This window comes from Triturus cristatus, chromosome 6 (assembly GCF_964204655.1).
Source record: "Triturus cristatus chromosome 6, aTriCri1.1, whole genome shotgun sequence".
Lineage (NCBI taxonomy): Eukaryota > Metazoa > Chordata > Amphibia > Caudata > Salamandridae > Triturus > Triturus cristatus.
In genome coordinates, this window is record NC_140589.1 from 1,735,502,956 (window position 1) to 1,735,527,414 (window position 24,459).

General features: G+C 44.7%; 1 protein-coding gene across 2 annotated transcripts in view; it reads right to left on the minus strand.

Annotated features, from left to right (window-relative positions):
* AIDA (axin interactor, dorsalization associated) overlaps positions 1 to 24,459 on the minus strand; it is a 180,980-nt gene that overhangs the window by 21,296 nt on the left and 135,225 nt on the right. The window lies entirely within an intron of this gene.

Here is a 24,459-nt window from a genome sequence, read left to right on the forward strand (position 1 = left end):
GAACTCAAATACTAATGTTTGGTGAAAAATGATTTATTTAGCAAAATATATTTAAAATGTATATTTGAATGATAAATCATGCAGCGTTGGGGAGACCTATTACTAATGGTATTACCTTGGTGCGAGGGTCCTTGTAGTTCTGTTCTATATTACCCCATGCGAGGTATTTCAAATTAATGAAGACTTCTTTTTTTTTTTTTTACATAAACGCTAGAAATCATGCCTGATTAACTGAGGTGATCGCTGCTGGTAATCCTGCATATTGTGGCCAATAAAATAAACGTATCTGAGGTGGTCACTATTACAATACCAATAATATTAGTAGCTCGGGATGAAAAGTCGCTCTTTTTTCAGATAAGGTTGGAGAATCCTGCTCTTGACATCTCCTTGGAGAATTAGTGTCCTCCCATTTCTAGCAAAACTATTAGAAAGTGTAGTGGTTAAACATCTATCCACCCACCTAGAGAGTCACAAATTGCTGGACTCCAGACAAATGTGTTTTATAAATAAGAATATTAAATGTAGATATTATCAGTAGTTGACACGTAAGAAATCTTCCACAATGTTGACTCAGCTGGATGAGTTTGCTGCCTTTCATGCAGTGGCCCATCACATCATGATGATTTGTCTGAACATGGTCATGACTGAAGGTGTTGTAAAGAGATGGTTTTGCTCTTTCTTACAAAATTGTTCATAATAATAAAGAATTCTTTCTGACTATTAGATCAGCAAATACCTCTGTCTGCCCTTCCAGTCTTTTCTCTGTAACCCATTTTGTTTCTCAATGCATATGCCAAGCACCTACATCAAATGATTCGGTTAATCAGGTTTTTGGCCATCTGTTTTGCCAATGATATTCAACTGCTGATCCGCGAGACCAGAACTCTTCTCTTCCTCTGACCAACTTCAACAAATGGCTCAGGGCTGTACAAGCATGGAGGAGTTCACATTTTATGAAATTGATGGAGAAAAGAAAGCTGTTGCTTGTGAAAATTATTGATTTATGTAACAACGCCCTCTGACGTGTAAACTAGTTGGGTGAGCGGTGCCAAGGAGGAAGACCGATTCTTAGTTTATCCTTTCAACCTCTTTTTTACTTAAACACACAACATTAAATAAGTAAAGTACTCCCTTCCATGCAAAGATTGCTTTGCAAGACCAACTCTGCATATAATCTCTAAAATAGACTTCTGCACCAGCCTATACCTTGGGTTATTAGGCTCCCTACTAAAAATACGTCAACTGATTCGAAACTTTGCTGTCAAGAAATTGGTTGACCCTACAATCAAATCTCAGTTCACTGAACATTTTATGGGGCACTCAATGTCTAGCATTTTAAGTTCAGATTCTGCCATTCTGCTGAAGGTTCCTCAGATCAAGCGAAGGTGCGCATATGGTTGCACCTTGGGCCCAATTTTTGTATCAACCATTCTATGTGGACATTATCCAGGGTCACCTATCCTTTAGGACAGCTCTGAAAAATGTTGCGAAATGGGGTGTGAACCACAAAATTCACAAAATTAACCTGCGCCTTAACCCTCCTGTAGCTTGGCACACAAGCAGAGAGGCTTAACTTAGAGACACTCAAACAGCAATAAAGTGCAAACAAAAGACAAGAAAAATCCCACACTAATTTAGAAAAAGAGAGTAGAAGGTAATATATTATTTAACACCAACAATGACAAAAATCGAATCAGTAGAACATTAATTATGAATTTTTACATTTTAAAGTAAAAAACAGCACCTAAAAGACCAAAGCGCCAAGAGCGGACATCTAACCGTGCGAGACCGGGGTAAAGTCGAAAGTTGTGGCAGACCGCGATGGGGCACGGTTCAGATACACAAAGTGGACTGGGCCGGGTCTCCGCTTACCTTCGAACTTAGAGGATATTCTGAAGAAAAATGTCTGAGAAGGTAAAGTTCAGTGGGGTAAGGCAGCTGCCGGTGTCCACGGAGGAGGTGTCGTCGTCAGAGAGCCACTGGACAAAGTTGCGGTGAAGACTTCTACTTTAAGACTTAGCCTCATTTTTGGATGTCAAAAATCTCCTTCGGGACGAAGCTGTAGGCAGTAGCTGACAAGGGCTACACGAGGCCCAATGAGCCTTCTGTGAGGAGTGGCTGAACAGGATTTGTTGCTGTGGAGCAGAACATAGCAGCAGCTAGTGCGAGATGAGAATGACAGGCGATACACCTTTTACGAATTTGCGAGCCGGAAGTTCCGGGTCTCCTATGTGTTCTCTCGAGTAGTTTTTGGTTGGAACAAAAAGTGTCAAGGTTTGGTGTTGGTTATGTGGACGCCACTTTCAAAGGTTCAGGACAGGAGGGGCATCACTAGGAGGGTCAGGATTCAATTAGGCTGGATCCAGATACAGGTTCAACATGGTTGGAGCCTTTTGTGCCCTTGAAGCTCTGATCAGGAGGCCAGCCAAACAGCCCTGGAAGTCACTCTGGAAGTCCTGGTGTCAAGCAGAAAAGCAGGTCTCAAGCAGCAGGGCAGTCCTCTGAGGGAACAAGGCAGGCAGTAGGGCAGTCCTCTTGGTGGAGCAGGCTAGTCTGAAGAACACAGCAGGCCACAGTCCTCAGAGTCCTCCACAGGTCCAGAAAAGAACTGAGGAGGGATGGTGGTGGTGGTGGGGTGGGGGGGGGTCTGAGGGTCCAAATGTTATATCTGGTGCCAGCTTTGAAGTGGAAAAAACTACTGGAGTCCTGCCCCCTTTCCCTATATAATGACTCCAGGACAGCAGGGCCCTGTGTTGTAGCTCCCAGCCAGGCACAGTCTGCATAACCGTGGCATACATAAGGGATATTAGTCAGGTAGGAAGTGCACGGGCCAGCACAAGAGTCAAAGCCCAATCCACCGATTCAGCAGCGTCTCCCGAATACCACTCCCTAATCGATCAAGATAAACAATGGTATAAGTAAACATCTAATACAGTGCAAGGTCCCAGCTACTTATAGTACTGTAGTGTGATGAAAGAACCCTCCTTATATAGGAATTACAAAAGGGCTTTAAATTAAGATTCCTTAGACACCAAACATGATATTTCTACCTGCTCCCAAGCAAAGCTCATCGCAAATTAAATGTAATAAGGTAATCCAATGTTATCCTGTGGGAGAGATAGATCTCCCAGTAGTTAAAAACAATGTGTGAGTTTTTTCACTATCAGGACACGTAAAACTTGAAAGTACATGTCCAACCTTTTACATACACTGCACCCTGCCCTATGGTTTGTTTAGGGCCTACCTTATGGGTGACATATGTATAAAAAAAAAAAAAAAAGATGTTTTAGGCCTGGCAAGGGGTTTAATTAGCCAGGTCGAATAAGCTGCAATGGTAGGCTGAGACATGTTTTATGGGGATATTTAAGTGGGTGGCACAATAGGTGCTACAGGCCCACTAGTAGCATTTCATTTACCAGCCCTGGGGATATGGTATACCACTTTACTAGGGACTTACAAGTAAATTAAATATGCCAATCAGGTGCAAGCCAATTTTACCATGTTTTAGGGATTGAGCACAAGCACTTTGTGCACTTTACCACGTCTACCAAGTGCTAGAGTCCTAAGGCCAACAAACACAAATTCAGCAAAACAGGAAGTTAGAAGGCAAAAAGTTTAAGGGAAGACCATCCCAAGGCTGACCAGTCTAAAGACCTTTCTTTTTGTTAAACTCCTTGGTTTAACCCCAGTGACTCGTTCTCTTACTTTCAAATGCCTAGTTCCAAGATGCTGTCAAGAGTGAATGTTTGGACTGAATAAATATTTCTTTTTAAAATCGGTTCATGTCACCCGCTATTAGAGGTTACAGACTCTCTGGCTGTACCCTTACCTCCTCAACGCCAAATGCTATTCCATCCTTTGTGTTGGGAAGTGTGGTTTAGTAATATGTAATAAAGAAGCTGCAATTATTTCAAATGGGTGATAGGGTATTTCTTACATTTGCAGACTTAAAGGAGAAACAGAAGACCTGTTTTCTAGTTTTAGTGGTCTGCTTCCTTGATCCTTAGGACAGGCATTTCCCCAATTAAAAATTTGATCTCTCAAACCCAAGATTGCAAGTTTGCGGACTGCAAATGAATGTGTCACTTCACCACGGCAGCTAAGCAGGTGATCTCTGTGACATGGAAGGTCCAAGCACTAAATATCCACACAATGTTTCTTAAAAAAACAACCTATTCTTTGGCCAGCAATCATACATTTTTCTCGTCGTCTCAACAGATCTTAGGCTTTAAGTCTGAGGGATCTGTCCCAGAGTGCCTTAAATGTGTACCATTTACACTTGTTAACACTATTAAAGTTGATGGAGAAGGTCTCATACAGGGAGGTAATCATATCTTGTAGGCCTAAATATAAGGTACCTGAACAATATGATTGAGGGGCAAAGAGGAACAGTTTGCTGGATACAAAGATAACATTTAAGGGGTGCTGGGAGAGCTGTACTGCAGTATGGAACGTATTTCACAACAAACATTAAGATTTTACACAAAAAACACAAAGAAGAAGCCATTACACGACTAACGGGCTGTCATTGTTTTCAGAGAGAAATACACGTAGTAAGATTAATGCATCATAAAAACAAATAAGCTGCCAACAGTACATCCCTACACTTGACGTAAATATAGAAGGCAGATGATTCAGTAATGGATGCTTTAATAAATTAAAGGACGCCCTGCTTTAGTCCAAGAGGTTTTACCTGAGATACATGTACTAGTTAGTTCTATTTTTAATATCATATGGACGTGTTTATTCAGGTCCGAAATGGTGCTTGGTAATGTAGGTTGTGCATAGTTTCAACAAGGTGTATTTGGGTGTGGACGATGTGCATATAGGGTAAGGAGAAATGTACATGCAGACAAATATGAGGGGAACACTGAAGAATGGCTCCTCACATTGTTAACAATGATTTTCCCCATGACTGAGCAACTGTATCCTCAAACAGATACTCCTGGATTTTGAAGAACTGTCCCCTCACAGAGCTACTCCTTATTGATAAGTATCACAACTGCCAGGCTTGGGCATTTAAGGCAGAAGGCATATTGGCCATGTAATGAACAGTATGAATCTGAACTGGACATTCAAAAAAGTCATAAAGGCAAAATAATGAGACATAAAACGTTTGATTTAGGTTAGGTAGCTGTCAACCAAATCTAGGTTTCCATTGCCTTTCAACCGGAGTTGGAGATATGGGTCATCATTGTACTGTACATCAGAGCTGGAGACATTATTTCTGCCTTCCAGACCAGAGATTACCATTGCAGAGCAACGGAGACTGTGCTGAACTTTAAAAAACTAGACAGGTAGATCGATATTGGGAGGGAAGAGGATTCAGAACAAATACACACTGCAGGCCTTCTATAAATGTAGCCTCGATACTAGTATAAATGTAGCACAGAAGCCCACATTTGCACTAAAACACTTCATGAAAGAAAGTAATTTAGCAGTTGTCAAGGACAGTTTTAAGAGGGTTGATGTGACTGCAAAGACATTTTAAAGATATGACAAGTGTTTTGTTGGGCAAAGGTGCAATGTTTATTGAGCATTATTATTTTGTATTTGTTAATTGCACATTCACCATTGCATCTACGCTCTAGGAGCAAAAGAATATCAACAAATAACTAAAATTTAGAGGATAAATCAAATGCATAGAGGAAAAAGAACTTGAACTTATCAGTGGTTGTTCTGAAAGAATAGTAGCCTTCTTTATTCTAGATTTTCCACATTTCAACTTAAAATACTGTATTTGAGGTCATACCTATAATTTGACACACAATGGTTACTGAGTAAGTGGACATAGTGAAATTAGACCACTAATATACAATAAGTTGCAGATCTGCTATAATGGTCTTCTAAATTCAATGTAGAATATTCTGTGTATATTTTGTGTTTGTTGAAAATCGTCCCAGTAAAAATGTGTGAACTTAATGTTATTTTGAAAACAACGCAAGTGTTTCGCAGAATAAACATCGCCAAGTATTGTGTCAGGTTTTGCCACTGTTAAGTCGAATTCGATAAATTACCTCTTGATCATTTGAACGTTATTTAATAAAAACACCTTAAAAAAGTGATAAGTGTCACAAAACATGTTTTGACTGTGCCACAGCTTCAATATTTCTACCCAATAAATGATTTTCATGTTTCTTTTTAAATAATGGCCTACTGTATGGAATTCATCTGAAAGAACTATGAAATATATATAAGTACACACTGTATGACTGTATAATCAATTCAAAATTATTTGTACAACATGCAACATAATTAAAGTGACAGAATAAAATGTTATGTATCCAACACTGAGAACTGCATTCTGTATGTGCATAGGTGCCTGTTGCAGTTTTTTGTATTTATGGTTACATTATTGGTGGATGATAGGGTAACCACTTTAGAATGCACTTAGCACTGGCTCAAATTCTCCTGCTATGTTTTAACTGTATCACTGACAAACAAGTAAAACGTGTCTGTGTGGAAGAGAGCAAAAGGCCCTATGGGACTACGCGATAAGTCATATTTGCGGATCAGAAAGTGGCAGGAGATGCAGATTAAGACCGGTTAGTTCAAACAAATTCATGCACGGGCCTGCCATTCTTTCCTGAAAGATTTGAGAATGTCTAGCAAGATGAAGTGGCAGAGAGTGTGAAATGCCGCAGAGAGACCCATCAGTAATGCCGCGCCATTGTGGTCCACTGACTGCCAACAGAGAAGTTCTTTAAAAAATAAAGAAAACTTGCAGTGATTCCGTTCTGTGTCCAGGGCAGAACCTAGCTTGTCTTTCATTGAACAGCTTAGTTACTTCTAAATGGCTCGTTAGCCATCTAGCTAGATGTATCTCCACGTTCAACACACAAAGAAATACCTGGGTCTTTCACACGAAAAAGCAAGAAGAAACATAAGTAACTTAACTGTAATGGGTTATTTCTTCATAAGGATGATTTCCCACCAAAGGTGGCATGCTTCAGCATCGGGAATATCCTCGCTCCGTGACAACTGTTCACGGTGCGGGATACAACTCCCTCATTATGAAGGAGATTTCTGGATTTTTTTTTTTAGAGATATAGTAGATACCCTAGGGTGAGCTGAAGGGTGGTGAGGTAAGCAGAGCATGCGACTGGTAATATAGTGATTTTAACTGGCTACAGGGTACGAGTACACCTTTATTCATGCACCCCTGGGTCAGGATTAAACCAAGGGACACTGTAGGAGTAGATTAGTCCTGCTTGAATGTGTCACCAGAAAAAGCCTATATATTTCTGCCATATTACCCTCAGATGAGGTGTTTTGGTATTTGTCAGGACCTATAATAAAAAGAAAATGCTTCTGCTCAAAGAAAATGCTCAAAATGAAATATTACAAAACCACACAGTGGTCCACTGGCAAATATAGAAAGAATTTCCTGTCAAAGCGCAATCGTTGGGTGTAGTGTCTCAACTCGGGGACCCTGGTGTGTGCCTCAACTCGGGGACCTTGGTGTGGGACTCGGGGAGATCTCTGTCCTATAGAGAGCCCAGAGAACTCTTTTGTCAGGGGTCCAGTACTTACACCCAAATGTGCCTTTGAAGGGGGGGGGGGGGAGACTTCAAAGAGCCCTTTGAAGATCACAAGATCCCAGTCTTTCCTGCCCTAGCTCCAGACTGACTACAGGAAGGCCCATCAGCCAGGCGATGGGCCTTCAGTGCACAAATGTCACCCCAGCTTCCTTTGTTCTATTGTCTAGCGGGAATGCACGAAGCTCAGCTGTCACCCAACCCAGAAGTGTACTCTGAGACCGGCAGGGACGCAGAATGGATAAAGTAAGAAAATGTCAACTTTCTAAAAAGTGGCATTTTCAGACTTGCAATTTAAAATCATACTTTACCATAATTTGAGATTTTAAATTGTGAGTCCAGAGACACCAAACTCCAAATCTCGCGCTCTTCCCAATGGAAGATTACACTGGTTCCAAGGAAATCCTAATGTTAACCTATGGGAGAGATAGGCCTAGCAGTAATGAGAAATGAATGTAACAGTTTTTCACTACCAGGACATGTAAAACTCAAAAGTACATGTCCTAACTTTTAAATACACAGCACCCTGCCCACAGGGCTGCCTAGGGCCTAACTTAGGGGTGACATATAATTAAAGGGAAGGTTTGGGCCTGGCATGTAGGTTAATTTGCCATGTCAAAATGGCAGTTTAACCTGCACACACAGGCTCTGCAGTGGCAGGCCCGAGCCATGTTTAAAGGGCTACTTAAGTGGGTGGCACAATCAGTGCTGCAGGCCCACTAAGTAGCATTTAATTTACGGGCCCTGGGCACATATAGCACACATTACTAGGGACTTATGAGTAAGTGAAATATGCCAATTGTGGTTAAGCCAATGTTACTATGTTTGAGTACAGAGCATATGCACTTCAGCACTGGTTAGCAGTGGTAAAGTGCCCAGAATCCTAAAGCCAGCAAAAATGAAACCAGCAAAACAGGAGGTCAGAAGGCAGAAAGTCAGGTGACCACGCTAAGGATGTCCGGTCTAACACGTGTCTCCTCAGCAGAATGTGGGGAGAGCTACCCAAGCCCTCTTCCCTAAGGTGGAAGTACCTGGAGTTCTATTCACAAAGGTGGAAGAACCTGGAGAAACCCTCAGCATTGGCGCGGTCAGTGCCAGGTCAATGTTCCACCGTAAAGTCCATTCCCTGTAGGGAGATTGACCACTTCAGCAGTTTGGCATTCTCACCCCTCATATGAATTAACCAGCTGAGGGGCCTGTGGTCTGTCTGAACCCGAAGTGAGTGCCAAACAAGTATGGCCTTCGCTTCTTCAGTGCCAAGACCACAGCAAGGACTTCAATTTCAATTGCGCTCCACCTCTGTTCCCTGGAAGTAGCCTTCTACTGATTAAGGCTTTAGGTTGATCCAGGCCCTCTTCATTTAGCTGTGAGAGCCCGACCCCTGTGCCATGAGGCATCCGTCTGCCCAAGAAATTGGGGGCCTTGAGCAGGGGTGCCGTGCACATGGCTTCCTTTAAGGCGTCAAAAGCTTTCTGGCATAATTCTTTCAGATCACCTAGCAGTAGCGAGAAAAGAATGCAGCAGTTTTTCACTACAAGGACATTTAAAACTCAAAAGTACATGTCCTACCATTTAAATACACTGCACCCTGTCCATAGGGCTACCTAGGGCCTACCGTAGGGGTGACTTGTATGTAATTTTAAAAAAGGGATGGTTTGGGCCCGGAAAGTATGTTAACTTGCCAAGTCAAAATGGCAGTTTAAACTGCACACAGAGGCTCTGCAGTGGCTGGCCTGAGCCATGTTTAAAGGGCTACTGAAGTGGGTAATGCAATCTGTGCTGCAGGCCCACTGGTAGCATTTAATTTACTAGCCCTGGGCACATATAGTGCACCTTACTAGGAACTTATAAGTAAATTAAATATGCCAATTGTGGATAAGCCATTGTTACCATGTTCACTGATGCGTATACCCAGATAATCAAATTCTTTGACGCGATCAAGTGGGACAGAATCTAGGACCGGGGGATAGACGGATTTTTTGGGCGGGTTAAGGACTAAAAACTTAGTTTTGCCTATGTTTATAGCCAAACCCCTTCCTTCACAGAAGGTTTGAAAGCTAGAAAGCAGCGATTGAATGCCCATTGGTGATTTTGAGATTAGGAGGGTATCGTCTGCGAACAGGAGCGTTGGGATTTTCCTTCCAGCCAGGGTTGGTGCATCCGATGGTTGTTGTAGAAGATGCTCCACCACTCCGTTAATATAAAGAGAAAACAGAGTGGGGGCGAGCACGCAACCCTGGCGAACGCCTCTGTCCACGGGGATACGAGATGTTTTCTCTCCCTGTGTACCCCATCTAATTTGGGCGAAATTCCTATCATGAAATTTCACAAGCAGCGACAGCAAATAAGGAGGGAGGCCTAACCCATCGAGGACGTTCCATAAAAGTGCGCGTGGTACCAGGTCGAAGGCAGTCCGCAAGTCAATGAAGACTAAATACAGACTGCCCCCTCCCAGCACCACCACTTTCCAATAGATCATTAGAAGGCGGAACGTCTGCTCGATTGTGCCTGTTCCTGTTCTGAAGCCCGCTTGAAGATCTGACAGGATGTGATTTCCATCTGCCCACTCGTTGATCCTGCCCAATACCACCTTCCCTGCTACCTTTTGAGAAGAGTCCAATAAACTAATTGGACGGTAGTTCGCTGGGTCGTCCCTAGAACCTTTTTTAAAAATAGGTACGACCTCAGCACCCCTCCATGAGTCAGGAAAGACTCCACCCAACATAACTTCGTTCAAAAGCGAGGCAATTAATCTACTCCAAATGGGTGGGTAATTCTTGATTAGGTCTCCTGGGATTCCGTCAGGACCCGCTGCTTTGTTCGAGACAATACCTTGGATTGCTCGCTCTACTTCTGAGCTGGTAAATAGGCCATCATAGCACGGGAGGTTGATTGTAGGATTAGGCAATAAACCCATGGGTGGGCAAGCTAGCTGGGGGAGGCCTGGGGGAGCGGAGTACAGTTGTGAGAAGTGGTCGAACCATACCCCCCCCCTATAATGTTACAAGTTAGCTGCTGGTCAGTGGGCTTTTCCCTAGATCTTAATAGGTCCCAGAACCTCTTGGCATCCTTCCTGGTGCTAGCCTCTACTAAATCTCCCCAAAAGTTAAAATCATAAACCTGTTTGGCTTCAAATATGGTTTTTTAATAAAATTTTCTAGCAGCCCTAATAGCAACTGTGTCTTTGGACTTTAATGTCACAACAAGTTCCTTCTTAGCTTCACGACATTTTACAGTATACCACTTGTCTGACTGTTTGGGCAAGGTTTTCGGGGGACCCCTACGAGAGATTTGGGGAACAATAAATAAGTCACTCAGTGCCAAAACAGTCTCAGTGAATAGAGGTAAGATCTTATTATCGGTTGAGCTTAAAGTGTTCATCCGGGGCTCCACCTCTTCCAAAATAGACCCGGCTTGGGCCATCCTTGTTTCATCAGCCAAGACTTTTGCCCACTTTAAGCGCCTGCTACAGTTTGCGGGGACTAATTCGTGGGAGGATTTCCACTTATGTCCGAGTAGTCGTTGGCTTCCAGCCTGCCAAGGAAATGAAATAGATAGCGATAAGGGGTTGTGGTCGCTATCGCCCGACACTATAACCTCCATATCTAGGTGATATAGCCAGAGATTGTAATTAAGCATAATATAATCAATCCTAGACGTATGGTCTTGTCTGTTATAAGTGTGTGCACCCATATGGTCAGATTTGGATCGGCCATTTGTCGGTCGCAAATTATGCTCCATACAGAGGGCATTGATCTCTATAGCGTTTTGCGACCATTTGGGAATCGGGTCAAGATTCAAAATAGGAATACCTCTCCTGGTGTCCTCCTCAAAAGTGTCCAAGATATCTTCGCTGGCCAAGGGCTCAAAACAGCAGTTAAAATCGCCTGCAAGCATTATATAGGAGTCCGCATTGCAAGCAGCCAGGTTGTGGTTTAGGCCTGTAGTAGGTAGATGGGATACACCGCCTTTGGCACCCCTCAGGTAAATGTTGAAGATTTCCATACTTCTTCCCCCTTTGTGTGTTATCGTTAACCACTGGAGATCCGGTGATTGAGTATTTCTTTCTTTCACACTGAAGCCCAGAGTAATACTAATCCATATAATAAGGCCGCCTGACGGGCGACCTTTGGATCCCTGCTCCTGGACTGCAGGGATAAAAAAGGTGGAGAATCCCACTCGATGTCTTGGCTCCAAACACCAGGTTTCCTGAAAGAGGCAAATGAGAAAGGGTTCCAGAAAGTCGTTCCATTCGGGGATGTCAAAGTTACGACCAAGACCAGCCACATTCCAAGATAGGATTTTTAAGACAGAGTCAGCTTTTAGAGAGACCTTGATGGGGTCAGTGGGCATAGGCATAGGAGAAACAATCGCACCCACAGGTCTTGAAGACCTCACAAATGACTCGTTTTGCTGGAGAATGGAGGTCGCATAGGAGACCAGGCAGGTAGAATCTGGGTGTTCAAGAGAAGTAGATGCAGGGGGGGTCATGCAGAGCAAGTTTGACCAATTTTCCCTGCTACAATTTACTGTTATGTCCAATGACAAAGTCACCCCATCAACCCTTTCATTGTTGGATCGTCCTACTCGGGCTGGACAATCAATGGAATGATGCCTTTGCGAAGTTAAGAATTCCCTTCGGGGTTGTTTGGGTGGTTGCACAGGAAGTCAATCCACCTCCTCTAGGCCACCAAATCTGTTAAAAGTAGAGAGACCATTCCAATGTGGGAGGGTCTCCCGGTGACACCAGGGCCTATTCGGCCGTTGGTGGTGTTGGACCAATGACCAATTATCCCCCTGGTTACAGATGGGTCGGGGGGGGATAAAAAAAGGATAGTGGTTTGGGTTTGACTAAGGAGTCATCATTGCTGGGCCAACTACAGATGTGGTGTGCCGTGTGTGGGTCTTCGAAGGTCACTACTATGCAGTCCCCCGAACTGGATTTCAGCGTTGGCCCTACCCAGGGGGTCCTGCGAACCATCAGTACGCGACTTCTTCTACCATTGGGGATTGGTCTGTTAACATTTAACCAGTGCATTATTTTATTTTTCAGCGACCAGTGATTTTCAAATTGGCCATTGCCTATCATAGGAACACCCGTCAAGACAACCACATAGTCGTTTGCCTCTGGGGGAAGGGCAATATAGCCGCCTCTAAAATTATCTTTGACTGGGGGAACCTGGGTTTTACTGAGAATCGATCTATTTGGTGTTTCGCGTTTGGAATGTTGCAGGTTGCTTGTGTGACCTTGTGGGGGAGCCTTTGGTTTAACGCAAGCTTGCTCCTCCATAACTGGCCTTGGTTTAACGCGAGCTTGCTCCCCCGTAACTGACCTTGGTTTAGGGACAGATTTTATTGTGGATGGTACTGTGGAGGAAGCTAGATTGGTTTGGGGTGCGGTAGGTTGTGGCATTGAGTCAGCTGCAATAATGCCCTGGTTTTCCAGACTTTTCAACCCAAGAGTGGCCAAAGCAATAATGCTCTTCTCTATTTCTAACAAGTTATTTTCTATCCTTGATAGCCTTAGATCTAGAGGTAACAAAAGTTTTTTAAGTGTGTCCCAAACCACCTCTATAAATTCTTTGTTATTAGTTAACCCGTCTACTTCGGGGTCCACACCTACTGGGGTATTAAGGAAGGGAATAGAAGTATTTTGTCCCTGCCCCTCACTACATGACTGGGTATTAGGGGTATTCACTACTCCAGCGTTGAGTGCTGTGATTTTGGTCACTAGTAGATCTTTTGGGACAGCAATTTTCGCTTTCTTGCGGAAATAAGCTGAGCGAGAATTGCGTTTCCTCTTCGGTTGTTTACCACTGGGGATATTTTTAGACAGATTCGGGAAAAATGCAATGGGGACAGGGGTGTGCACACTAAGAGGTGTCGATGGAGTTTCCTCATTCTTACTTCCCAAGGCAAATTGGGGAGTAGCCGGGATCGGTGGATGGTAAACATCTGCCTGAGTGACTATACAATGTGGGCGGGCTGGGCGCTCAGGGGTAACAGAAGTGGCTATGTGGCCTAGAGAGGATTTCTTAGAAAGTGCAATTACTTGGGACACTCTTCTGGCGGCATCTAGTTCTAGCGAGACCCGAGATTGGAGCTTGTATATCTCTTCATCTATAGCTATGTTAGTGCGGGTTATAAAGTCATCCATGGGGCCACTAATTTGTGACCCACGTTTAGAAGACTTGCTACGGGTTACCCTTGGATCCATAGCGCTAAGGCACTGTAACAAAGGTAGGTCTGTTTCCCCTCGGTTATTAATTTAGCTTCCAAAAATGTCGAGCCAAGAAGGGTGGGCCAGTCCAGTCCTCTCAGTCCTCGAACGGCCTCAAACGGCCCGCTCTTTGCCCGGTCTTAGCCCCGGACGCTCCCGCGCAGCGTCACTCTCCGATATTTATGGGCCAAAGACCAATGGGGTGTGTTGTAAGAAGTTGGGGGCGGGGCGTTCAGGGAGAGCGGGGCCAGGTGACTCAGCCTCCGGGACCGGGACTCCTGGGAAGGTGAGTCCCGGTTCACGCTCGCAGCCCTGATTCCTCACACGCCCCCACAGAGCAGCCAGGCAGGAGACCACAAACAGGCGGTAAAGGTGAGGGGATTCCGCAGCGGGACCCGCGAAGCGGGTTCCGCAAGTCGTGGGTTTGAGCAGCCCTCACACAGGTGCAGCGCCGGCCAGGACCAACAAACAAACAGCGTCCCCATGTTGGGAGTACAGAGCATATGCACTTTAGCACTGGTTGGCAGTGTTAAAGTGCCCAGAATCCTAAAGCCAACAAAAAAGAAGTCAGCAAAACAGGAGGTCAGAAGGCAAAAAGTCAGGGGAAACCACACCAAGGATGCAACGTCAAACACAGATGATGAAGCATGTCACCTTTGGTGGGTGAAGGAAATCGTTCTTAAAAAGGAATATACCATTACCGTAAAATTTCTATCATTTTTTTTTTTTCTTTTAAAAGTCCCAGGTGTTTCTTTGCATGTTATAGTGCTATAAGTTGTGAGTCAACACCTGCTGGTCTATAAATCTCCTGTGGCCTTCTGTTGTGTTTGAATCTCCATGTTCTTAGCCACGGCAGGTATTTGAGTAATAGCTGGAAATGTTTAAGATCAGCTGCATCCAGTCCAGGTTTTTTTTTCAATAACAGGATAACTTCTTCCTTCAGCACCTCAAAAAAACAATCTTGCCTACAGATCGAAGCGGAGAGGTTTTTGGAGTGGGATGATTAAAGAGGGAAAGAGGCCTTCGAGGGAGGCTACTGGGCATAGATCATGCAGAAAGCGAGGTTTAAAAGTGAGAAATGTGACAAACAAATCTTGTTCAGGTTCATTAACGGAAGCTCCAAAATTGACAACGGGGAGCAACTCATTAGTAGTGTAAGGAGAGATACCCATCTGGCTCTTAACATATTCGTATCTATAAAGAAGACAACTTGGACAGGCAGTTACATAGGTCCTGAAAGGGAGGAATAGGTGTTTCCACAGTGGAATAAAGAGGAAATTAATTGAACTGTTAAAGAGGATCAAATGAATGAAGATAGATATTGGAAGGCTATACAATTAACCTCAACTGCTTGTAAGCAGGACATGTAGTGCTTCCGGGAAGCCTGCAAGGCCAGCTCACAGTCACTCGTGTAATCTTTCCATCACCGGTGTTCAGCTTCTTTCCCTTTGAGTGTTTCAGCTCTCAAATCAGCTGAGAACATTCTTTTGTGGTATTTCCCAACCCTCAGAGAGGTGGATATTGGCAAGAGAAGTCCATCTGGAAGCTGAGCAGTGACAGAATGTGTCTATGAATGAAGGGGGAAGTTGTTTATGCAACACTATAAATGAATGTACTAAGATGATATCTATATCCCCCGTGTTTTTAAATTTTTAACTGCGTATTGTTTTGTATATGTAAAAAGTGGACACTCATTTAATTGAATAATTTTAATAAAACACATTTTTTCACAATAAGGAGACAGTCATATGGTTTTATGTAATAATCTATGTGGAGTATTCTATTTAGTACATTCTAACTGGGAGATCAATATACAGACGATTTACATATATAAATTGGGAGCACAAAAGGTCATTCTTCTTTGTTTATGGTTTAAATCGACCCTGTCCCTTTTGGCTTGAAAGAGTGACTCTTGAATTGAGAGTAGGAATGAAGACTGACACCTGAGGTGGACTAGCTTCACATGGGAGGTCATTAAAAGTTTGTGTGCCACCTCCATATCCTATTGCTAGAAGCACAGGGGACACTCGGGGAGGGGGGGGGGGGGGGGAAAGGGGTGGTCGAAGTTGGCTAAGCAAGTACAGTTAATAAGAAAATAAAACCAGGACTGCAGTGTGGCCCAGGGGTCATGCACAGTTGCAGCTCAATTACTTAAAGACCAATTTACTTATCTCCGGTAATGCCTTATCTGGTAGAGGCTATCTAGCAGCAGATTCCTTACCTTAGAATATTCCCAGGCGTCAGACTGGATACGGAAATTTTCAAGCAGTACCGGTAGGTGAGGGTCGCTCTGCTCCACATTGAACGTAGCTGATGTGAGTGCTCCGACGTCAGTTTCACACAGAGAACCGACAAACCAGTGTGCAGACAGTAAGGACCTACATGGGACTTCAAAATAAAAATAATTTATTTGCAGAAGTGGGGAGGATTGGTTAGGAACCTGCGGCTAGATTGAGTGTTTACCAGATAAGGCATTACCAAAAGGTAAGTAACGTGTTCATCTGATGGAGACTTCTAGCCGCAGATTTCTTCTCTTAGAATAGATACCTATGAAATCTCTCAGGAGGCGGGTCTGTGAATAGATAAACCAAGAAGTCCTGGAGGACCAAATGGCAAAGGGGCAGTCACGACAGACTTTACTGTCCAGGTGATTGGAAACATTGTGCAGAGATGCCCACATAGCAGCCTGACAGATATACAGGATGGAGACTCAGTGGGCTAACAGTGGTTGCAGCCTTGGCTCTGGTGGAATGAGCTCGTAAACCCTCAGGGGGTTGCTTTTTGACCAGTGCCTAGCAGATCTTAATGCAGAGCACAATCTGGAGATGGTTCATTTCTGCACAGCTTTTCTTTTTTGTGCTCTGGTGAACCCAGGAGTGGATTGTCCACCTGGATTACTTTGGTGCTGTTAATATAGAACAGCAACGCTCTTTTTGGGTATACTCGATCGTCTCTCCTCCTCTTTAGAAGGGTGAGGTGGAGCAAAGAAGGTTGGCAACATGATGCTCTGGCCAAAATGGAAAGGCGTCACCACCTTTGGTAAGAAAGGTGAACGAGTATGGAGAACCAGTTTACCTGTGAAGAGGTTGGTGTGTGGAGGGTGAACTGAAAGCACCTGTAGTACGCGAACACTCCTGGCCGATGTAATGGCCACTAAAAAGACTGTTTTGATGGTCAAGAGGCATACAGGGTGAGCACATCAGAATTGTCAGAACCAAGTTAAGGTCCCATTGTAGCAGGATAAAGGGTTTTGGAGCAAACAAATGTTGAGTCCTTTTAGGAAACGAGACACAACTGGTGACTTAAACAGGGAGGGTTGATCCGGCAAACACAAAAACTGAAATGGCCGAAAGATACCCTTTAACTGTGCCCAAACAAAGCCTTGCTGAGCTATAGATCGGACAAACAAGACCTTGGACAAAGGTGCAGAGCGGGGAATCAACATTTTTGTCAGAGCCCCAAGCCACAAACTTATCCAAACATCAGGGGCATACAGTCTTAGTTGAAAGACACCTAGCTGCCAGAATGGCATCACATACTCCAGAATGGCCTCCCTCCACTGCAGTGGGCGTTACCCCCACCCCTTGCCCTGGGTGTCAATATCAACTTCCGCAACCTCGTCTTCCTGGCTCCTCAGCCTTAGACCCCCCTAGCAATATACCTTTTCATGAATTGCATATCACTCAGCCCCATGGTTATCGAGCAGCGCTCATTAATACGCGCTCCCTTCCCTGTCACAGCTTACAGATCAGCGAGTTTATTCTCGCCCATGATCTTGACTTCCTTTTTGCCACTGAAACCTGGGGAGATGCTGGTTCAGGACCGGACTTTTGTCTGGCAACCCCTGAGGGCTATAGTGTCGCTAGGCATGATAGACATATAGGAAGAGGTGGCGGACTTGCTATCATTTACAAGAATCTCTATCGCACTACACTCGATTCCATACAGTCCATTAACTGTGAAGCAGCCACCTTTGCTATTAATATTAATCACATACAAGCCCTCAAGGGAATTTTGCTATACCGACCTCCTGGGCCCCGAAATTCTTTCCTTGCCACACTCTCTGATTTTAATGATCTTATCATAAGTTCGCCGGAATACATGATCTTAGGAGATTTTAACTTCCCTCTGGAAGAACAGGGCAACCACGAAACCACTCAACTCACTGATGATCTCCTAACCTTAGGACTTCAACAATTGGTGAAGGGAACTACACACCAGGCGGGGCACATACTAGATGGTCTGTTTACCAATAACTCAGACATCTTTGTACAGGATATTCTTCCTCTCACCTGGTCAGATCACAGGGCCATTATCTTTGGGATCCATACACGGCACGCTAACCCTCCCCATTCCAGGCCACGAACTAGGTTAGGGACCCGTGCTTGGAAAAATGCGGATATCCATCAGATGGCAGATATCCTGACACTATCCTTTCCTATGGGGATAGCTAATCCTGTCTTCTCAGCCTCCGACTTCCAAGAATGGATTCGGAATGCTGCTGATCAGGTGGCGCCGGAGAAGTTTACGCGACCTAACAGATTATCCCCTTCGGCGGTTTGGTATACCGAAGAGCTTAGGCTCCACCGACAACATTGCAGGAACTTAGAAAGGCGCTGGAGGAAATTTTACTGCCCCATAGCCAAGCATTCCTACAAAGACGCCCTGACAATATACAAAAAGGCTATCATTGCCCGAAAAAGTGCATTTTTCCTCGGCTCAAATCGAGAATGCCAGCAACTCTGCTAGAGAGCTGTTTTCAGTGGTCACCATTCTGTCCACCCCCTCTACGGGACCTGGGGTCGAACCCTCTCAGTCTCTCTGTAATGCTCTGTCCAGCTTTTTCACCACTAAGGTAGCAGATATATACTCATCCTTTGCAGGGAACGCAGAGACAAGATCCAGAGTCTGCAGTGGTGTAGAACCTGCCACCGATCATGATCCCTTCTCTTCCTTTGCTCCCATTACGCAAGATCAAATCAGCAGACTTATCTTTACTACCAAGTCTGGCTCCCCCTTAGACCCCTGCCCTCCTTCAGTGATGGCTAACCTTAGCGAGGTGATCTCTTATCCACTTATGAAAATCTGTGACACTGCATTTCAAACTGGTCACTATCCAGATATTTGGAAGAAGGCCGTGATCAAACCTCTCCTGAAGAAACCCTCCCTGGACCCCACAGCTCTAGCCAGCTATAGACCAATAGCGTGTCTCCCCTTTCCTGCCAAAATATGCGAATCTCTGATGAATAAACAACTCTCAGAGTTCATCAATACTCACCAACTTCTCGACGAAACGCAGTTTGGCTTTAGGAAAGGTCATGGAACTGAGACCGCTTTAATAAAAGCTTCAGATGAGATTAGAGCCATTATGGACCAGGGAGGTGCGGCTGTCCTGATTCTGCTGGATTTGTCCGCAGCCTTTGACACGGTCGACCATGATATTCTGGTCGACCGTGTCACAGCCCTGGGGATAAACGGTATGGCTAGAAATCTCATTTCATCTTTTCTTGCCTACCGTACCGAGACAGTGAAGTTGGGTAACTTCTATTCTCCTGTCTCTGCACTCCCCTGTGGAGTCCCACAGGGCTCCTCGCTAAGTCCAACGCTATTTAATATCTATTTAGCAGACTTAGCGAGGGTAATAAAGGCCCATGGGCTGCGACTTACATCCTACGCAGATGACACCCAACTGGTTCTGGCAATACACAAGGACGGCCCAGCGGTGGCAGCTAATTTCCAAAGCGCCATGCTTGCTGTCAGTACCTGGATGTCCTCCAACTGTCGGAGGCTTAACTCGGACAAAACTGAGGTCATGACCTTTGGTAATCTCTCCCTGGTTTGGTCTTCTGCCTGGTGGCCTGACCAGCTGGGCCCTCCTCCTGTCCCAGTTGATAAGGCCAGAAACCTGGGAGTCATTTTTGACAGCAAGCCGTCATTCAACCTTCATGTCAACAAGGTTGTGTCATCTGCGTTCTTTATTTTAAAGAAAATTAGGAAAATACTGCCTTACCTTCCCACCTCAGCTGGGAAGACCCTGGTCTCTACCCTAGTGTTTTCTAAAATCGATTATGGGAACGCCCTCTTCCTTAATACTCAGAAACTCGTTCTATCTAAGTTGCAGTCCATACAAAATGCTGCTGCAAGAATTCTTCTTCACATCCCCCGCCGCCAGCCAACTACTCCAGCCATTCGTCACCTGCATTCGCTAAGAGTAGAGGGCCGCATTAAATTCAAGGCCCTCTGCATTGCCTATAAGGCAGTGGATGGCGTTGGTCCAAAGTTTCTGATTGAAGCATTCCAGTTGTATAGCCCCAAGAGACAGCTGAGATCCGCCAACTCCTGCCTGCTTCCGTTACCTCGCACCAGAACGGCAACCTGGGGAGACAGGCGCTTCCTGGTTGCCACACCTAAACTCTGGAACCTTTTGCCACTCACCATAAAAACTGCCCCCAATTTGATAAGATTTCGTAGGCTCTTAAAGACATGGCTGTTCAATCAGTAATCCTGCGGCTTGGTCTCTCGTTTTTGTCACATGCGCCGAGACACCTTCGGGTATTTGTTTGCGCAATAAAAATCGCGAAATAAATAAATAATAAATAAGAGCGGTCAAAGGATGTCAGCTGCCACCACTCAATCTCCATGCACGAAGGCAGAGCGTGCGCAGGTTCGAGTGCAGAACCCTGCCATGTTGCTGTGACAGAAGATCCTACCAAAAGGGCAGCCTGACTGAAAAACAGACTCATGTGCACAAGTTTGGGTGGGATACCATCCTCTCCATGCCCAATCCGGAGCCACAAAGAGGTTTTGGCCCCGGTCGTTCATGACCTTGTTGTGAACTCTGGGCAATAGTGGTATTGGCATAAAGGCATACAGGAGGCCTGTGGTCCACTCAAGACTAAATGTTTCTCAGTGAGAGAGAAATTCCTGGGAAACTCCAGCTTGTAGAACTGCTGACATTGGGCATTCTTGGTGGCGGAGAAGAGATCTGACCAGGGTTCTCCCCAGTTGCAGATGAGGATTTACACCACCTCTGGATGGAAATGCCATTCGTGATCTACAAAGCATCAACAGCAGAGCTTGTCCACTCTGGCATTCAGAGAGCCTACCAGATGTTGCACAACCAGGAAAATGTCCTGGCATGGCAGCCAATCCAGAGGCACAGAGCCTCTTGATACAGGGCCCACGACCCTACCACACGTGGGTGGGATTTGTTCGTGAACACTCGAACCTGCTTCTCCCTGATGGAAAGGAAGAAAGGTAGGCTTTCAATGCCAGGTGTACTTCTCTCAACTCCAGGAGGTTTATGTGGAAATGAGACTCAGACGGAGACCAGAGTACTCCGATCTCCATCTCTCCCAGATGGCCACCCAAACCCAGAAGGGAAGCATCTGTCACCACTGTGAGCTCTGGGTGGGGAAGTGAGAGGGGTCTGCCGAAGACCCAATTGTGGTTCATCAGTCACCACAGCAGGCCTTTTGCTGTTCCCTCAGATATCCAGACCAGGTCAGAAAGATTGCCCTGATGCTGTGCCCTCTGGTCCTTCAGGTCACACTGCAGTGCCTGCATATGCCAGTAGGCATGTGTTACAAGCAGTATGCAGGAGGCCATGAAGCCCAGCAGCCTCCGAGTCAGTCTGACTGAAATCCAGGATAGAGACTGAAACATAATAAACTTAGCCTAAATATCCTGTGCTCGTCGCTCCAGAGCATAGGGCCAAAACTGCACCACAACCAGAATGGCTCAGATGAAAGGGAGTGTCTGAGAGGGAGTCAGGTGTGACTTCCGCCCCTTGATAGTGAAGCCCATTGAATGCAAGAGGTCTGCCTGCATTGTCTGGAGGTGGGCTATGACCACCTGGGGCGAGTCTGCTTTCAAAAGCCAATCGTCAAGGTAGGGGAAAACGGGGACCCCTGACCTCCGTAGATGGGCTGCAACCACTGCATCACCTTCGTGAACACATGAGTGGTACTAGTGAGGCCAAATGGGTGCACAGCAAGCAAAGTGCTCAAGGGCCACCATGAACCACAGATAACGTCTGTGGCAGGCATGATGGTTATGTATAAATACGCATCCTGCAAGTCCAACACTCCCATCTATTCTCCGGGGTCCACAGCAGACAGGACGTGAGCATTTTGAATTTCGACTTCAGGAAGATGTAAAAAGGATGCTTGTTTAGTATAGGGGAGGCCTCCATCATTTTTCGTCACCAGAAGGTAGCCAAAATAGCAACCACTATCTATGTTTGATGCCAGCACCCTCTCAGTGGCTCCGTTGGCCAAAATAACCTGTACTTCATGATGCAACAGGAAGAGGTGGGCCTCTATCAGCCGTTCAGCAGAAGGTGGCATGGACGGATGGGTTTCTGTGAGTAGAGGAGTGTAACCCCGCTGGACAATTTGAAGCACCCATTTGGCAGAGGTTATGGACTTCCATCAGGGCAGGTGGTGCCTGATCCAGCCATCGACAGGTTGTCTATGATGGTGAGAGGGCAAAATAAAGGGGCTTGTTGACTGCAGCTGTCCGGGTTCCAGCACTCGCTACAGAGTGCCATGGATTCAGGTGAGTGGTATTTACACACAAAAGAAGGGGAGAGGGTACGGTGCTCACCGACTCCGAACCCCCAATAAAATACTTATGCACACTATAAGGAGTAGGGAGTGAACGCTCCTGGTGTTATAGTGTGGAAACGTGCTGTGTGTTTTAATACTGCCCTCACGCACACCAAAGTGTAACATGTTTCATCATAGGGATGCTTACAAAAACACCCCGGCGCAGTCAACGCCTGGGGTGGAGCAATAGTGTGTAAAAGTTCAGGTGAGTGGCACAGCTTTGAACTTTGACAGCAGCTGCCAGGGGTGGTGGACTGGGTAGATTGCAGGATTTAGGTCCCACACGGCTTGTGGGGGTCCACAGCCATGAAAGGACTGGGGAGCCTGTTGGCCGTGGTGGATGGGTGTAAAAGTTTGCGGTTGATAACTTCTTTTTTTTTTTTTTTTTTTTTATTTAAGAGTAACATGATACAGAAATCATCCAAAAAAGAAAAATTGCATTAGAGACAGATATATACAACAGCAAAGCAAAACAGGACAAAACAACCTAGCACAGAATATATCTGTATCATGACTCAATTTTAACGATTAACAACCCCTCCCATCCCACCCTCTAGGATGCCCACCCAGCAACCCGAAGGTAGTTACATCGAGGAGAAAATCCATTTGTCTTCCAAAGAGAAAATAAAACAACAAAAAGTAACAGAAGGAAAAAAATTATAACACAATATATGCAAATATATATATATACACATTAATATTTTTTAGAGCACTAGTTTATCCGGTTCAGCCAATTAGTCACTGGCTCCCATATTAATTCACCATTTTTCCGAGATCTGGGGCTTCTTTTCCTAAAGATCAACAACTCCCATTTCCCCACATTAATAAATTTGCTTAACCACTCATGATCTGTCGGGGGGGCAGGGTCTAGCCAAACAGTGGCTATACATAATCTCAGCGTAGCCATGGCTATAAAAAATAGCTTTTGTTCGGAAAGTGTCATATTGCCATCCGCCACCCCCAATATAACTGCTGAAGATGAGAGCTGAAGCGAGCGAATAAACAGCATTTCTAACCATTGTTTGATTTTATCTAGTAAAGGAATTAAATTAGGGCAAGTGGAAAACATATGAATACTATCAGCCGAAATCTCCCCACATCTGGGACAATTAACTCCCATACGCCCCCCCCCCATTGTTGTATACGCTTTGGGGTTATATATAAATTGTACCAAGTTTTAAAACATTGAACCTGGAGATTTGCGGATAGCGTGGCAGTGTGACTGAGCCGTAAAGACTCTTCACAAACTTCCTGCCTGGCATTTAGTCCAACTTGCCATCTATAAAAATGTTTATCTAGATCATCTTTCCTTCTTTCATTTATCAATATATAAATTGAGGATATCGTAGAATGCCCACTTTTAATAGCTTCAACTAAAGGTATTGTACTCCAGCTAGCAGTTTTGCGAGAAAGAAAATCCCGAATCTGTAAAAACTTAAAGAAATGTTGATTATTAAGATTGAATTTCTGTTTTAAATGGTCAAAGGTCCTGACCCCACTATCCGAAACTAAGTCCCCTAATCTAATGACTCCTCGGGTATTACATTCTCTAGCATACCCATCTGCAAAAATTTGAGGGAGAAGGTCATTTCTGATAAATGGTGTATAAATATGCAATCTTCCTATATTGAATAATTTCCGAATAGAGGTCCAAATTTTAAAGGCAGCAAAAAGTCCCTTAAACCTCACACGTTTAAAGTATGCAAAATCTATATGTCTAAGTAAAACCCCAGAAACTTCTTCTCCATAAACAAGTCTATATATTGATTTTTCCGGGTCATCACATCTTGACAATCCAGCAGCTCCACTTTATGCCTCAATGTAATTGCCCAATAATAAATCTGAAAGTTGGGTACAGACCAGCCCCCTCTTTCCCTTGGAAGTGTCATAAATTTAAGGGCACGTCTAGGTCTTTTCCCTGCCCAGATGAACCATGAGACTATACGCTCCATTTTTTGAACCATAATACATCAAACAATAAAGGAATAGCTCTGAAGAGATATAAGCATTTTTACCACATTACATCTCCCCATAAGAGTTAACTGAAGATTATTCATCCTCCGAGCATCTTTTTCAATTTTGTATAGCAGTG